At 42.0% G+C, this 16,111-nt stretch overlaps 1 protein-coding gene across 4 annotated transcripts in view; it reads left to right on the forward strand.

The window, feature by feature from the left end:
- Positions 1 to 16,111, forward strand: part of POMGNT2 (protein O-linked mannose N-acetylglucosaminyltransferase 2 (beta 1,4-)) — a 33,027-nt gene that overhangs the window by 8,156 nt on the left and 8,760 nt on the right. For 2 of the 4 annotated variants that reach the window (XM_069007411.1, XM_069007409.1), the window contains exon 1: positions 13,689 to 13,935. The exons of the other annotated variants lie outside the window; for them this stretch is intronic. The gene's annotated coding sequence lies outside the window, so the exon portion shown is untranslated. Of the gene's footprint in view, positions 1 to 13,688; positions 13,936 to 16,111 lie in introns of those variants that run through there. 4 annotated transcript variants of the gene reach the window in all.

The following is a 16,111-nucleotide window of genomic DNA, read 5'->3' on the forward strand; positions in this document are numbered from 1 at the left end:
ATTCCAGACCCCAGGTGCAGCCAAAATGTAGCCAGGCATAAAAGAGAAAGTCACTTAGGAGGGAGGGCAATCCCAACAGGAGAAACTTGTGATGCAGCCTGGCATAAGGCTGGCTGTGGAGGATGTGTTCTAGTCAGCACCCTCTCAGGACCTGCCTGAGCCCATTGCAGCAAACATTTCAGCTTCTGGTAATAGAGAGTGATGATGATCTCAGCACATGGATTGTATTGTTTCAGGTAGAGGCAGCATCTGAACAGATCTGACATTGTGCAGTCTTCAGCTTTATTTCATGTGATGAAGAGGTGGGAAGGAGGAGATTACTTGAAGCACCTGGCTAGAGGCAGAATGTAATTTATCAGAGTTCATTTGTCTGGAGGAGTACACAGCCCATATATAATTTAGAAACATGTTAAAAAATAGGGAGCTGTTGTCTTTTAAAATCAGTGAGCACTCAAGTCTGTTGGTTTAAAATCTTGCAATATGTCTAAAATTAACTAGGAAAGTGTGTATAAATAGTACTGATAAAACTAAGCCCTTGATAAACTCAGAATAATGTGTATTTTCCACATTTAGGCTGAAGTACCTGGAGCTGCACGTGGATTTATCAGTTCTTCTGACATCACATTTAATAGAGATGTTCTTTTCAGATGTGATCTGTAAACATATTTTTTTGTTTTTCTTTTTCAGTAAATGTTGCTTCCCCTACATTTTTTCTTTTCCCTTCTTCAAGTGTTTTCTCCCTTCTTCTGATTTAAACCTGATGATGTTATGCTATAGTTAAATTATCAAAGAGGGTGAGCGATATCTGTGTCCTCCACCTTGTAAAAAAAATCTATATTTTTGTTTTCTGCAGCGTATTGAGAGCAAGATGAACGAGTAGGGTGTTGCCATCCTTTATCACAGTCAGAATGATAAATGACATGTCCTGGAAAGTTTAAAGATGCGTAAGAACGCAAATCCTTGGCCCACAAGGATGTGTGGTTGAAAGTGCTGATCCAGCCGGGAGTTAGGCACACTCTTAAATCTGAGCAGAAGCATTGCCTCCATTGGGCATATATACCTGGTGCTGTGCTGTGTGGGGTAAGCAAAACTCATTCTGTGAAAGGAGGTTTCACTTGTTGTAGTGGCTTGAAGTGGGATAAGGACTGGAAGAGCAGTCTTGAGAGTAGTGCAGGTGTTGCTGTTCTGTGTTACTGTCCTTGGCTCAACAGTGTAACTGATGTAGATGGAAACCCTGATGGTTTGGTGTTTGCTACCTTACAGTGCCTCCCTCCACTTCTCCTCTCTTTTCACATTCTGCCTGTGTCTGGTAACCATAAGCAGAACGCCTTGTTTGTAGCAGGTGATACAGCACCCCAACACCTCTGCCTAGCAGGGTGGAAGCACTAGAAGAGACTGAGGATATTACACAGTCTCCTCCCTAGCAAACAGCAAAATATGTATAAATTTTCAATAATTTACAATTCAGCAAGGAGGGCCAACAATATCCTGGGGGGCATCAGGCACAGCATCACCAGCTGGGCAGGGAGGGGATTGTCCCGCTCTGCCCTGCAATGGGGCAGCCTCACCTCGAGTGCTGCGGGCAGTTTTGGGAGCCACAATGTAAAGAAGATGTTAAGCCATTAGAGAGTGTCCAAACAAGGGCCACAGGGACGGTAAAGAGTCTGTAGGGGAACTCTGGTGAGGAGTGGCTGAGGTCACTTGGTCTGTTCAGCCTGGAGAAGGGGAGACTGAGGGGAGACCTCACTGTGGTGTTCAGCATCCTCAGGAGGGGAAGAGGAGGAGCAGGTACAGATCTCTTCATTCTCGTGACCAGTGATAGGACCTGAGGAAATGGCCTGAAGCTGAGTCAGAGAAGGTTTAGGTTGGATATCAGGGAAAAGTTTTTCACTCAAGGGGTGGCTGAACGCTGGAAGAGGCTCCCCAGGGAAGTGGTCACAGCACCAAGCCTGACAGAGTTCAAGAAGCATTTAGACAATGCTCTCAGTCATGTGGTGATGCTTGGGATGTTCTGCATGGGACCAGGGGTTGGACTCAATCTTTACAGGTCCCTTCCAACTCAGCGTATTCTATGATTCTATGATTCTATGATTCTATGATTCTATGATTCTATGATCTTTTCTCTATCTGGTTCTTTTTCTGGGTCCTTTAGTGGAAGTACTCTTTTTGGCTCTGTTTTCTTTCCTCCCCTTTGGTTCATTTTCATGCCATGTTTCTTACTTTGTATTTGATGTCATGTGTGCTTTCTGAGGATGCAGTGTATTCTCTGCACTGGTTGCTGTCCACATATTCCTGGTAGCGTGAAGTCATCTATTTCTTTCCTCATGGATTTGAGCTTGCTTTCTAACTGGGAGATGATATATCATTTTTGTATACAGATGTAAATGTTTTTATTGGTTTTTTTTGGTACTGAATTAGATGTCATCCCTCTTGCATCCTTGAGATTCTAAGAGAGATGGAGGCTGAGTTTTCCTGATGCACTGATTTTATAGCATCAGTTTCACTGAATTACCACCAACTGATCTCACAGCATTGCAGCTGGCACTGAAGTTCTCACATTCATCTCCTGTGTTTTAAGTGATTTTGCTTACTTCATACAGTGCAATGAGGTCTCAAGCTCATGAGTGGAAATTTCTTGGTATTTTATTGATAAATACAGATCAAAAAGATAATCTCCCAGTCTCATCTTTTTTTTTTTTTTCTAGAGTAGTCTCTGAAAGTTGCACATTCTTCTATTGTACATCCTTTGTCCAAGTGTGTTTTCTTTTTGTTCTCTATTCCCCGCCTACTTGTTTCTTCTCTTCCTTTCCTTCATTGCAGTCTTAGGTCTTCTTTATTCTTTTGGGTTGTTTTGTTTAGGTTTGAGAAGAGACACACCTGAGTTTAAGTATAGTTGGCTATTTGGAAGTTTTCCTTAAAAATGCCATGTAAGCAAAGAGCTCAGTAATTTGCTCCTTCATCTCTTCAAGCTTTTTCCAGTGTCAACTGAAAAGTTTCACAAACTTTTCCCATCCTGCCTCCAGCTTTCATTGCCTTTTGACCATTCTGTGCTCCAAAGCTTGCTTTGTCATACCTGTGAGAGGGTGTGCTGCACAATTCTCACATCCAAACCAACTGATGTTTACCTTTTCCATTGTAAAATGTTTCAACTTTTCCTTTCAAAACACACGTCCAAGTGTTCTCCTCTCTTCTGGCCTTTGACTCTACCTTATAAAACTGCAACAGAGATCTAGGTACTCACTGGCAGCTGGACTTCTCTGCTCTGTTGCATCCAGGAGCCCCTTCTTCAGCTGCTAGATGTTCTGAAGGCCACATTTGCATAAAAAGGGGACAAGGCGCATTTTGATATTAAACAAGGATTTCTTTGTTCTTGTGTGGAGGTGGCATATATGGAGCTTGAGATTAAACATGAGAGGAATAAGAGTTTATTTGATAACAGAAGGGGTTTCTCATATTTATGAAAAAGTGTTTTTTGTACCACCCAGCTTACTTGCCGAAGTTCAACTGCGAAAATGTAATTCTCAGTGAAAATGGTTCATTTTTGCAGTTTCAGAGATTTCTTTGTATACAGTGTTAATTGCCTTTCCATCTTTTTACTGTTTTACCTTAACAATTTGATTACACATGTGTTTTTGCTCTCGAGAGACAGTGGGTGTGATGCAATCTCTGTTTTAAACTGCTGTCATGTAATTAGCAGGGAAAGATGTCTCTAAAGTCTGCTCTGCTGTCTTTGCTGCTCAAGAAGCAAAGAGGAGCTGAATTACGGGATTTGAATCCTCGACTGGAAGTCCTTGTTGTGTAAGTTTGGCGTAGGCTACTGCTGTTTCAGAGAACCATCTCTTTCTTCAGCTTAGAGCTGTGTGCTAGGACCATGCTTTAATGATGTCAAGGAGTTATGATGAGTTTCTTGGTTATGCTCTATGTACCTCTTGTATAAAGTGGGCTTGCACATAGATCCTTCTTATTCATCTAGTTGTGCTCTCTGATAGTAAACCGTAAGATACCTCTTGGGAAGTCTTACAACTAACACTGAAAAGTAATCTTTGCTCTCCCTTCTCAGAGCTTCCTGTCTTCTAAACAGACTGTTTGGGATGTTTCTGCTACATTCTTCTCAAAGCCTTGTTGTGAGTTTTTAATGTCTTTCAGTGCTAAAATTTCACTCATGTGCAGTTGTGAGGAATGAGACAACTCTTAGTAAAAATTTAAATAATTTAATGAAAACAGAAAAGTAAAAAAAATTACAGAAATTAGAAAAATATAAAAATTTGGGATCCGATGGCTTGATAGATGGTATGCCCCAGGAGCGCAGGGATTTTAGATCTTCTGGCTGAAACAGCACTAGACCTCAGGTAGAGAAAAAGGACTTACAGTGCTAGGCTGGCTTTTGGCTGGTCCAAAAGCCAAAAATATTTCTAAAGGCTCCTTAATAGGAGTAGGCTTTCCCAGCACTGACCTCCACCTCAGCAAGGCTGGAGGGAGGAAAAAGGGGTGTGTCCCTCGCGGCCTCGTTGTTTTATAGTGCCTTTGCTCCGCCCACAGCCCGCCCCTTCGGTTTGAAGTGATTCGTGCTTTCCCTTTGACAGATTATCTCTGTCCACCAATGGCTCATCGTTGTCAGAAGGGTGGTATTAGTTGAGATAAGGGTTATTAAGATTCAGGTTGCCACGGTGCTTGCCTACAGGGTGGTGGCTATGGGGCTAAAAATAGCTGCTGGCTGTTAGAAACTGGGGTTTTGAAGTTGGTCCTGAGGCTAAAGTGCGAAGTAGAACCTTAAAAAAATATTAAAATACATCTAATACCTCTTAAAACACTTATAAAAGTAGACAATGAACATAGGAGAAACAACTCTTACAGTGTACAAGTGGTTTAAAGTTTGAAAAGGGATTTTAACTGGGGAACTTTTAACTGGGGAATTTTAACTGGGACTGGTGCAAATCAACTGCTTTGAACAAGTGAAAACCATAATAATAAAACTTGATTTGTGTACCTGGGCTGATGGGTTAACTTTAACACTCAATTAAAAAAATTGTTTAACTCAAAATTAACTAATTAAAGCACTTAACATGCAAAGACCAAGCTAATTAGGGATTTCATGTATGACACAGTCTTAAGCTGTATGTGAGTTTTGAATTACAGGTGACCAATGAAATACTTGAGCACAGTCTGTGTAACATACCTTGGAAATGCCTTGAAGGAATTTGAAATCAACTGCTTTTGTCCCAGGAAAAAAGCCCTCCTGAGTCTGTGTGTAGGGACTGCACTCCCCCTTCAGAAGAGAATGCACTGTGTATTGTCAGTGATTCCCTGGATGTGATGGGGTTTTGCATGTGCTTCTGGCAAGCAGTCAGTCAGATGTAGTTACAGAATGACCACAGTCTGTCACACAGAACATTCATTGGTAAGCCTTTGATGCGTTGGAAATGAGTTAGTTGTGAATTGCTTCATGCCTTACTTTGCTGTTGTTTTCCCCTCTCCCATCTGGCCACTTGTAACGTAAATTGAGTGGGATGGTGGTGATTTGTGAATTGAAATCCCTTTGCACTGGAAAATTTGTTTCCCTGAGCAGATGAGGCTTTCATCTGTAGCTATGTGGACAAAAAGCCCTCTCCAGAAAGGTGTGTGACAGCACTTTCATGACCTCTTTTTTTTGCACTGACTCAAGTGTATCATAAACTCCCTTTTGTGAGCCCAACTGGACTCAGGCTGTTCCTGCTGTTGTCATTTATTTCAATTTTAATTTCAATATTTTCCTGCTTACCTTTCACAATGGATAGGAGGAGTGGCAGGAGGGAAGAGGAGGACCAGTGAAAAATAAAAAGGTGCACAAAGATTAATTTGTGTAATTTTCTCTTTTAGAAGGAGGGAGAGACACCTGGGAAAATAGGTTTTCAGACCTCTAAGCACGCAGATGAAATACTGCCCTTTCTAAGCAGACACTGTGGTGTTGCACTGAAGCAGTCACTTTAGCACTAAAATGATATGACCAGATTCATTTTGAGGAGGCATGATGTGGTTTTCTCCGTGTGTCTGCATTTTTACTGCCTTTAGCTAAGTTAGAGCCTTTGGTGCTTATCAGTTTTTAATGATTTGTTCTTACCTCTGCTCCTTGCTTCTGGCTGTTTGTTCTTTACTACTTAGGTTGTTACTCATGTTCATGTAGAGACCTGAGAGTTAATAGAAAATGAAGATTGGCATTGCTGTCACCTTCCCTTCTTCTGTAAGGTTGCCTGGGACAGTTCCACAGACATTTATATATGGCTTTTCAGCATCTTGGCTTCTGACTCTGTTATGGTTGTGTCAAAGTATAAAGCTAAAGCTGGGAAGCTAGCAGCTCATTGAAATTAATTTCTTTGGATTTATAAAACCACTGATTAATCATCTTTTAATGTGGGTATAAACTTAAAAGAAGTATGTAGTCTCTGTGTTAATTGTAATCTTTTATATGAATTTTGCAATAGTCATACATATGTATTATGTACAAATATATATGTACTTAGCACAGAGGTCACAAGGCAAGCTATTATGCACAAAGTTCTCTAGTCCTTGCTTAATTTATGTGCATGTATTGTCCCATTGGAACGCAGGACTCTTATGTACAGGCTTATTTTTAAGCATTAAAAATATTCAAGCAAATGAGAGAAGAGGGTTTTTATTTCAGTATATTTTGGACTTTAGTTTGGTGTATTTCATCACCTTGATGGTAAAGAAATGGTGGTTATTTTGTGTAACTGTAAGTCACTTTAGCAAGATGGTTGTTTTCTAGTCAGCCCTCAGTCCCTGACTTTGGTGCTTTCTCCTTTCACATACTTGCTGCAGTAATACCAGTGCAGATTTGGGTCTTCGTAGTTGCAAGAGAAGCTTTTTGTGCTGTAGCTTTAATCCCTCTGCCTGGAAAGAAGGGTTGGCTACCTCAGCAGATTGCTCCTGTCAGCCTTCAGGACAGATTATAAGCACATCATTCTGCCATAGAAGGGGGGAAGCAGGATGAGCCAAGGCAGGAAGGTTGTAAATGTCCTCTCTCTGACATCTCCAGACCTGGGATAGGATTCACTGCCTGTGGCCAGTGCATATGTGCATTTTTGTCTTGTCTTCAAGGTCACAAGAACCTTCCTCTTTGAGGCTGATGGGTGTGACAACACCCCATGCCTTTACTATGGCTCATCTTGGGAATGCTTTGCTACTGAGAGGGTTCAGCCCTGCTTCAACCCTCCCTGTGCTAGGTGGCTTCTGTGGGAACGGCTGCATCAATGCTAGTAGAAGCCTAGAGATGGAAAAGCACATCCTGATGTAGGAAGCTATCTGGAGAGCCCTTGATGTCTTGAAATACCCTGTAAAGTAGCTGAAAGACCACTCTGTTCTTGGCTTTGCAAATATTAGCACATGGACCCAGAGCTGTACAAAATGAATGAGGGCAGATGTTTTTAACTGGAGCTGTCTTAAACAGCAGTTGGTTTGTTGGGCTGATGTTGCTCTTCTCTCAGTGACAGTCAGGTTACACTTCAGTTATTTGAAGAGATGCTCATTGCCAAAGACTTGACTCAGCATTTGATGCAACAGAGGCAGCAGATCTTGCTGGTAGGAAGGAAGGGAACAGAAATGAGCTGCTGTGGCAGGGTTGGGTAAGGAATCTCCCATCATTGAAGGGCCACAAGTGAATAACAACTGTGTCAGTAGTTTTGCAGGTGTTCCTCTTTCAACAAATACTTCCTACTTTTTCTCTGAAACTTTCACCTTCTTCTGTGTATTGAATGTCATATCATCTATTTATGGGGGTGTGAAAACCTCCACACAAATGGGTCACAAGGAGGGCTTGTAGGGGAATGATACACTGATTTATTGGTGGGAAAAATGGGGCAAAAATTAACCACTTTGGTTTTTATTACTATTCAAATAAATACAACAGCAAGTCTAATACAAAAATTTCCCATCAAGTCAGGCTTGGACTTCTTCTTCTTACTGCTGTGCCCTTGATAAGTATGCCTAGATTCAGTATTTCCATGAATTTTCAAGCTGCTAAGAGCATGAAGAAGCTCTTCTTAGGTATTGAACTGTAAATTGTTGCATATGACACCTGGAGGAGTTGAAATGGGTTTTTACAATTAATTCAGTGTATTCATCACACTTTCCCTATTGTGTGCAGTGGTTCATGTTGAAGCTGAGAAAGATGATTCATTTGCTTTCTTCTCCCTCCTGTCAGTAGCAGCGGTAGCCCTCAGAGCAACATTTGAAACAGTAAATGCCTGGCCTGCAGCCATGTGTTACTACTTCTCAGCTGGGTGTTCTGATGATACTGTAATCAGATGAGGGACAAGGTAAGAATTCTTCTTTTCCGTGGGGAAGATCAGACTGGGGTATTTAAGTACTAATCAAAACCCAATTGTTAGGATATTTTTTAATTGGCCAGCAGATATTTTTCAGTTCTGTGGCCTGTGCTGTCAGGAAACACCCTTTTTTTTTTTACTTCCTTGTATAAGTTGTTTTACTATTTGTGAGACCTAATGCTCTGTTCTGAGATTTCATGTGACTGTCAGTACCCCTGGGATATGCTCCCCATCCAGAACATGGATGTTTTGTGCTCCCTTAGCATCAGTCTAAATGGTTACACTACAGGGAGGGTGTCCTCTGATACTGTGCTCCTATCTGTTGTTAATATTACACTGCTGCCCTAGGAGTAGGGATGGGTTGTGTGCTGTCTGCATCCTTAAAAATGTGAGGATGTGTTGTACAGGTGTGGCTGAAGGGGGCGTTGGAGGCAAAACAATCTGTTTGCAATTAAGGGACTCAAAATGACAGTAAACCTTTTTATTTCCCCTGATTTGATTTAGATTCTCCTTTAGCTTGGCTCTGAACTATATTCCTGTCATGCTACTGTTGCAGCTACTTCCAGGCATTTGTCAGACTGGCTAATTGAAGCACACACTGCAGCTTGGATCGAAACTGCTGTTTTGATCAAGACTGTAGATGCTGCTACTGCTTCTTGTGGAGTTCTTTCCATGAAGTACTAGTGATGCCTTAGGTTTTAACTTTTATATTTTTGAAATCCTGTGCTGCCTAGTGTGTAACTGATGTTTCTTGTGGCCTGTTAGCTGCTGTTCTCTCATGCTGGTTAGACATAACAAACCCTCTCTAGGTTTCCACCTCAAAGACACCAGGCCCCAAAATGTGTAAACTAAAAGCCTCTAAAGAGGGGGGAAAACCTGGGGTAATTACATCATGAACTGAGGTTATAATTGGAGAATTAATGCTGATATGCAAATGAACCAAACTTATAAAAGTGTGAAGAACTTGTGACCCAGAGTCCATCTTGGGTGTAGCCTTTTGACTGCTCAGGGTGTACCTTTGAAGGCCCTTCAAATAAGTACCTCTTTTTTTATTCTCTTATTCTTGTCTAGTCTCTGTGTTTTAGGTGGCCACCTCGGGCATCACTAGGACTTTGGTCTGTAGGTTTGGGTTCTCAAGGTTTTTAAAAAAGCACAAAGTCTCTGAACATAGAAAAAGTGGAAGGTTAGAACAAAGGCAGCTCAGGAAAAAGTCTTATCATAGAATATTCTGAGTTGGAAGGCACCCACAAAAACAGTCAAGGTCCTAGACCCCGATCCTCAAAGCCCTCCTGTAATCCTGCTTATTGAACCGAGATGTTCGAGTCAATTCTGGAGCAACTGCAGCCCACTTGCAAACCAGTTGCATAATCCAGTGAAGGCAGTTAAATTCTTGTACATCTTAAGCCCCATCCTTTGGATACTTCCATGCAGTTACCCTATAGATCCAAGGGCCTGACGGTTCGTGAAAAGCAAGTTTTGTGTTTCTGTTATGTCTCTTCCATACCTTGGTACCCCTATGATGTTCACATTCAGGAGTGTTTTTCAAGAGCTGTATTTTGCTGTGATATTAACATCTTGGTTTCCTAAGACATCTGTAAGACTTGTTGGTTGTGACTGCCCTGTTTGTCTCAACAGACAGAAAAAGGGGCTCTCTTCCTTTTCCTCCAAAATTCCCAGGACAAGTTGTTCTGACAGGGCCTCCAACTTGAGGCTAAATTGTGGGTCCAAGGGGGTTTCCCAGGCACGCAGGAGGCCCCTGGACCCTCTGCCTTGCAAGTATGGTGGGAATAGAAGATGGAAGGAGGGTGTGTGGGTAGCAGAGCATGTCAGGCTTATGGCTGCTCTTCTAGCAGCTCTTTGAGAGCAATAGTGACAGAGCTGGTAACTTATTCCTCTCTGTCCTTTGCCGTGTTTACTCTGTCACCTGTGGTCTTGGAGGCCCCAGCTTCTGTCCTGAGCCCTGAAGCCCATGAATACAACCTTGGAGTACACAAGAGGTTTTGATTGTTGGTGGATTTTTCACAGGAAGCTACTCCCATATTAATGGATGCTGGTGTGGTACATCCCACCCAGATCCCTTTGACAATTTCAGTCTTTTTATCTGTAAAATGGAAGATGCGTTTCTTCAGGTGAGGTTGTGTCTTAATATCGAAGTGTCATCTGAGAGAGGGGCAGATGATCTCCTTGCTGCCTGGACAAAAATAGTTAACAAATAGTGGCTGTGGGAAGCACCAGGGTGAGGCCATACCGAGGGATCTCAGGCAATGTTTTACCCTTGGTTTCTCATGTCAGTCTTGGTGAACATCATTTACTTACCAAAATGCTCTTCTAAGCATGAATTATCTCAGATTCTCTTGCAGACACGTTGGCACTAATTAAATGTGCAGGTGCGCAGTTGACAAAGCTGGAGGAAAGGGAATTGGTTTGTCTCTGTCACCCTGTTGACCTGTCATTACTGATGGCAGAATGGGAACTGGAAGAGCACAAGTGACATCTAACTTGAATCAGAACAGCTGCCAAAGCCATGTCTCCCAGTCTCCTGCCTTGGGAACTGGCAGGTGACTCTCCCACACCATTCCTTTCCACACACACTGCAGGAGCAGGCCAGTGTGTCCCTGCAATACTGCTGTGGTGGTTCCTAATAGGGATAGAGGGATTATTAGAGTGAATAGTTTAGGATATGACAAATTCAGATAGCAGGCAAGTATATATTTTATATGTATAAAACATGCCCGTATCTGCAGAGGAGAATACATATCTATGAATTTGTCAGGTTGATGTCAAGACATGTAATGTGTGTGTGTGTGTGTGTGTGTGTGTTTGATCATACTTAAACCTTTTTAAACCTAGTATTTATGTAAAACTTGCACCCTACATCTCTTAAGCCTTGGGAGTATGTCATTCTTGAGGCAGTTGAGGAAAGTGATGTTTGGCCCTTGAGATATTCTTCAGAAAAATACCTTTTACCCTGTCGAAGTATATTCTTGCTTAGGAATTTTCAGTATTTGGCTGAAGTCCTGGTCCTTTCGACATGAGTTTTAATGTTAGCTTCTGCAGAATCAAAATGTCATCCTCTCTGTGTGAAGTCCCAATCTTGGTGTCCAGAAACCAAATGCTTCCTTTGTCTCCTTTTGTATTTATCAGTACAAAGACTTTTTTTGTTAGTTCAGGCATACTTTTTTTTTTGTGTGCTCTTAAACTGAAATGCACTTTTGGTTCAAAAGCACTGCAGGAAGAACAATTTCTTATAGAGAGTCCTTCTGGGACTATAAATAATAAATGCTGTGACTCAGAGTGACGCAGGCACCCCTGCAACATATATGTGCAAGGCAAAGATTCAGTAAATAATGATTTACCTGCTCTCTGTCAGCCCTAAACCAAGAGGGACCTATTCAGACTTTCTTGCTAGCTTGATGAGTTTTGTTTGTGCTGTACTGCTTTTTAGGAGTTCTAAAATGTGATGCTGTTTTTGAAGGATGCAACTTTATGAGGGGTATTAAATATTTATCAAATGCTTAGTTCTGAGCCAAGACCTCCTTCCTATTCAAACCTTACCAGCCTGTAGTAGGTGCTGACTGTGAAGAGCTTGGGACTGCCACACTCAGTGCTTTATGGTGCAATGGTAATGGACAGTTATTATTTCACAGTTGCTGGAATTATTTGGTTATGGTTCCTCCCCCACCCCTTAATGATGTAGTTTTGGTGTGGCAGTACTTTGTAATGATGTACTTTGTGGTGTGGCAGATTGACAACAGGACCGTCTTCAGGACGCAGGTTAAACTCTCTAATTCTGTGCAATGTGATAAATTGTACCTAAGAAATCCATTAACATAACTCATTGCAGAGGTAGAGGATAAGCTTATTCAAAAATAGAAGACCGGTCTGTATATGTTGTCCTTTCTTCTCCAGTAAAATAAAAGCTTGTCTAAGATAAAGAGACCAACATGGTATGTCTGGGTTATCAGGGGTCCCACTGATAAAGTCGCTAGCCAAGATCTGTGGGGTCAGCAGAAAGGCTCCCATTAGCATTGGTGGAAGGTAGGTCATGCAGTGGAGCTTTCTGAAGTGCAAAGAACACCAAGTCAAGATGTGTTTTCTCAAGTGAAGCGAGCTCCAAATCTCCAAATCACTCCTAGAGTTTCAAAATTCAGAGGAAAAATATCAGACTTGTTCCACACAAGGCAACATCTCTGTATTCAGAGGGGCAACGGGACAATGAGATGACCTTAAAAAGAGATGGGTGACTCTGAATTTCCTTAGTACCAATAGGACAGGCTGAGGGCACTGGGTGGGCTCTCTTCTCTTTGCTCTTTTTTTATTATTTATTTCCACCAGGCAGATGTGACTGACCAGTGTCTCTCTGAGATCCTCTCAGGACAGACATAAGCTCATGCTGTAGTTCAAAGTCCACCTTGAGTGTGTGGGAAGAGGTGTCAGAGAACTTTTCTTCTTTTTCATCCTTCTTATTCTACCTGTTAGGTCTCAAAGGGAAAATCCTCACAGACAGATATTCAACAAGATGTGTCCTGCAAATATACAGTCAACACGTTTGCAGAGTGCCTCATATGTTTGCTTGTGATCTGCCTGCAAGAGTGTCCCTGCGGGGCTGAGATCTCACTCCTGTGTTTAGTGGTGTGACTTCCTGCCATGAGCCTTTTGGTGGGCTATGGTCTGCATGTAGATCCCACTGTGGGATAAGAACTGGAAATGTTCCCAGTCAGTACTATCTGCTTTGCCGTCTTCATGAAGCTGCTCAGTCCCCCACAGGTTCAAGCTCTGCTCTGAAGGTTGGTGTAAGGGACTCACCTCCATGAGCTTGCGTGCAGTAGGAGATTCTCTTATAAGCTCCTGGATAATTTCTGTGCCTTTGTGTTTAGGAATTACTTGTTTCCACCATAAAAAATAACTTTAGTTTGAAAATACTGTTCCCTGGGTCTCTAAAGGAGGGCAATCACAGCCTTGTTCAATTCTAAGCCATTTGCTGACCATCACAGCTGGGAAATTCCTTCCTTGGTGCCAAGGGAATTACTAGAAAGCATGACAAAAGGCTTTCATGTCCTCTAGCAAAGGGGCATTTTTTTCCTTTCTCTCCTATTGTTTTCGTCTCTTGTGTGAGGTGTTTGGTGTAGCAGTGGCATTAATGATCCTCAAAAGCAGGATTTCTAAAATGCGTGTGTCCCCCCTCCCCAAAGCAGTTTGCCGCCTGTCTCCCAAGACATGCTCAGCTCCGTGAAACAGCACGGTGGTGTTTGTTTCAGTGTGGCCGCCCGTCGGGGATTTGCAGGAATACTGCAGCAAATCATCCTGCATGCAAGGCTGACCTCTGGGAGGCTAACAAATTGAGGTGAGCCAGCTGGAGCGATAGGACACTGCCGGTAGACAGAGCATGCTCAGACCTGGGGGAGAGAGGTAGCTCAGGCTGCAGATGGTGCACGGGTTACGGCGCCGAGAGCTCTTAGATGGGATTTTTGCTTTTTCTTTGTGGTGGTGAGGAAAGAAGAAGACTGGAGAGTGCTCGTTCCCCTGCAAAGCATAGCTTTAAGGTGTCTTCTTTTTTCTTTCTCCTGTGAAAGAGAGGCACCGGATAGCATTTCCTGTTATTTAGCAACACCAGGTATGCGTGCATGTGCTGAAACACTGATCTACCAGTGATAGTACTTCCAAGACTAAAAAGGTTGCAGATGCTCTGAATTACTGCATTTCTTTGCTGGGTGTCATTGTAACTGTGCTGTGTTTGCTGTGCTGATCACATACGGCTCTGAATTCAGTTTTGTTGGCAGTCCTGGTTGCAGTGTTCTGAGGGGAGGGGGGAGGTTAGCATGTTTTTGATATCTCCTCGCTCCCCCTTCTCCTCAAGTTCACACTGAATCCCTCCTCTATGTGTGTGCACATGTGGGAAGGGAGTCAGTAGTTCATTTGTAATCCCACGTTTTTGTAGTCCCTCTTTGTTTGACAAGCGGTTTGCTTTATCATTTTTAAACAAAAGTCTCATGGGGAAAACACCTCTGATGTGGATTAAATTCTGTAGGTTTGCAGAAGTGTGTTTCTTGCTGGACGGGTGCTGCTATGGGATTACTCTTTTTTTTTACCCTCCCCTAAAAGCATGCTAATGTGGAGCTTGTGGTAACCAAGGAGGGATTTTTACTGTTCTTATTGGCTGTGCTGTGCTCCAAACAATTTTGGCTCCTGCTTAGAATTTGCAGCACACGGAGCAGTCCTGGGCACCATGCTGATGGAAAGCAGGGAGAGCTTAGGCTGTAAATGCTGCTAAGCACCAGTCCCAGTATCCAAATTACACAGGTACTCTACCCGCTGGAGAACAGAGAAAGAAAGGATAGATAAAGTACAGAGAATAACAAATGGCAGCTAAAGCCCAGAGGCATAGTTGGAGTGGCTGAAGATCGTCTTGTTCAGTACTTTGGGATTTCGCATCATATTCTTTTAAATTCAGCTTTGCAGCATTAGTAAATTTTCCCTTCAGCCACCCCCGCTCCATCTTTCCTTTAGGCAGACCACTGAAGTAAGATAAACCTGCTGCTCTCTTGACATTTTTTTTTCTGACAAAAGTATCTTGCTTACAGAGTAAAAGCAAGAAACCAGGCAAAAGGGGAGATTTTTACTCATATGACAGGTCTGTTAATGACAATGTAACCAGATAGGTTACTTTGTTCACTTGGGTGAACGAAGATTAGCTGGAATGAACTCTATCTGTTAAGCTTCCCCCTCGTCTAGCCATGGTTATTTTGAGAAACTTGGGTTTTCATCTTTAGGCTTGGAACTCTCAGAAGGTGAACAAGACCTGAGGGCTGAGATGAATACCTTCTTTTCTTTGCCTTTTTAGCTCGTTTTTCTTACATCTCTCGCCTCAAGCTTGTTTATCAGAAATGCATCTTATTTACGGGAATTTTCTGGAGATCTGGGATTTTGTTTGGGGAAAGGATTTTGTACTCCATTATGGATGGAGGAGAGAAATTGGAAATGCAGATCTTAAAAGCCCAAGAAATATTCTTTTTAGATTTATGCTTTTAGCTCAGCTTTGTGATTTGCTTCTATGCATTGACTGCTTAGTGTTGGAATTTTTTAACCTTTTGTTTTGTAGATCAAAACAGGAGTATCAGCAAATACTAAATCAATGGCTGCTAGTCATTGTGAAGGGTTGGATTTCTTCTTGTCCCAGCTCTCACTCTGAAACTAAATAGAAGAAAACTTAAGTTTTCTATCCATAAGTGCAACTGGTAGGTGTCCTGTAGCCACCAGACTTCTCCTCTTCATACTGAAGGTACATTTGCAGTAGGGACCATTGCACAGAGCCTCAGTCTCCTTGGTTTCAGTCTCGTATAGAAAGATTAACAGTTTTGCTTTCTATTCCTCACTTATGCTAAACCATAAAAACTGAAGATAGACCTAATTTTGATCACAACTCTCTATAGATAAGGTTTTTATAAGACAGGGTTTTTTTTAAGTATATTGTAATATTTTGATTTTTTTTTCTGAATAAAGCTCTATTTTTAAAATTCTTCTTGAGACTACGTAGTCAAGATATTCTTATTTGTTGTGTCCCTTCTTTGTATCAGGCTTCATTAATGATATTTTTATCTTTAACTGCTGAGCTTACTCCCTCTACAAGAATCTGCTCTTTTCCTGTTTAAAAAGTCAGCACTTCTACAGTTGGCTGCTTTTTACAAAGAAAATGTTCCAGTATATCAATCATTCAGTGTACCATCCTTTCTTTAATATGCTATGTACTGTGAAAGATATATGTATCTCATTAAATAAATAGAGTGAATAAG

Source organism: Aphelocoma coerulescens, chromosome 2 (assembly GCF_041296385.1).
Source record: "Aphelocoma coerulescens isolate FSJ_1873_10779 chromosome 2, UR_Acoe_1.0, whole genome shotgun sequence".
Taxonomy (NCBI): Eukaryota; Metazoa; Chordata; class Aves; order Passeriformes; family Corvidae; genus Aphelocoma; species Aphelocoma coerulescens.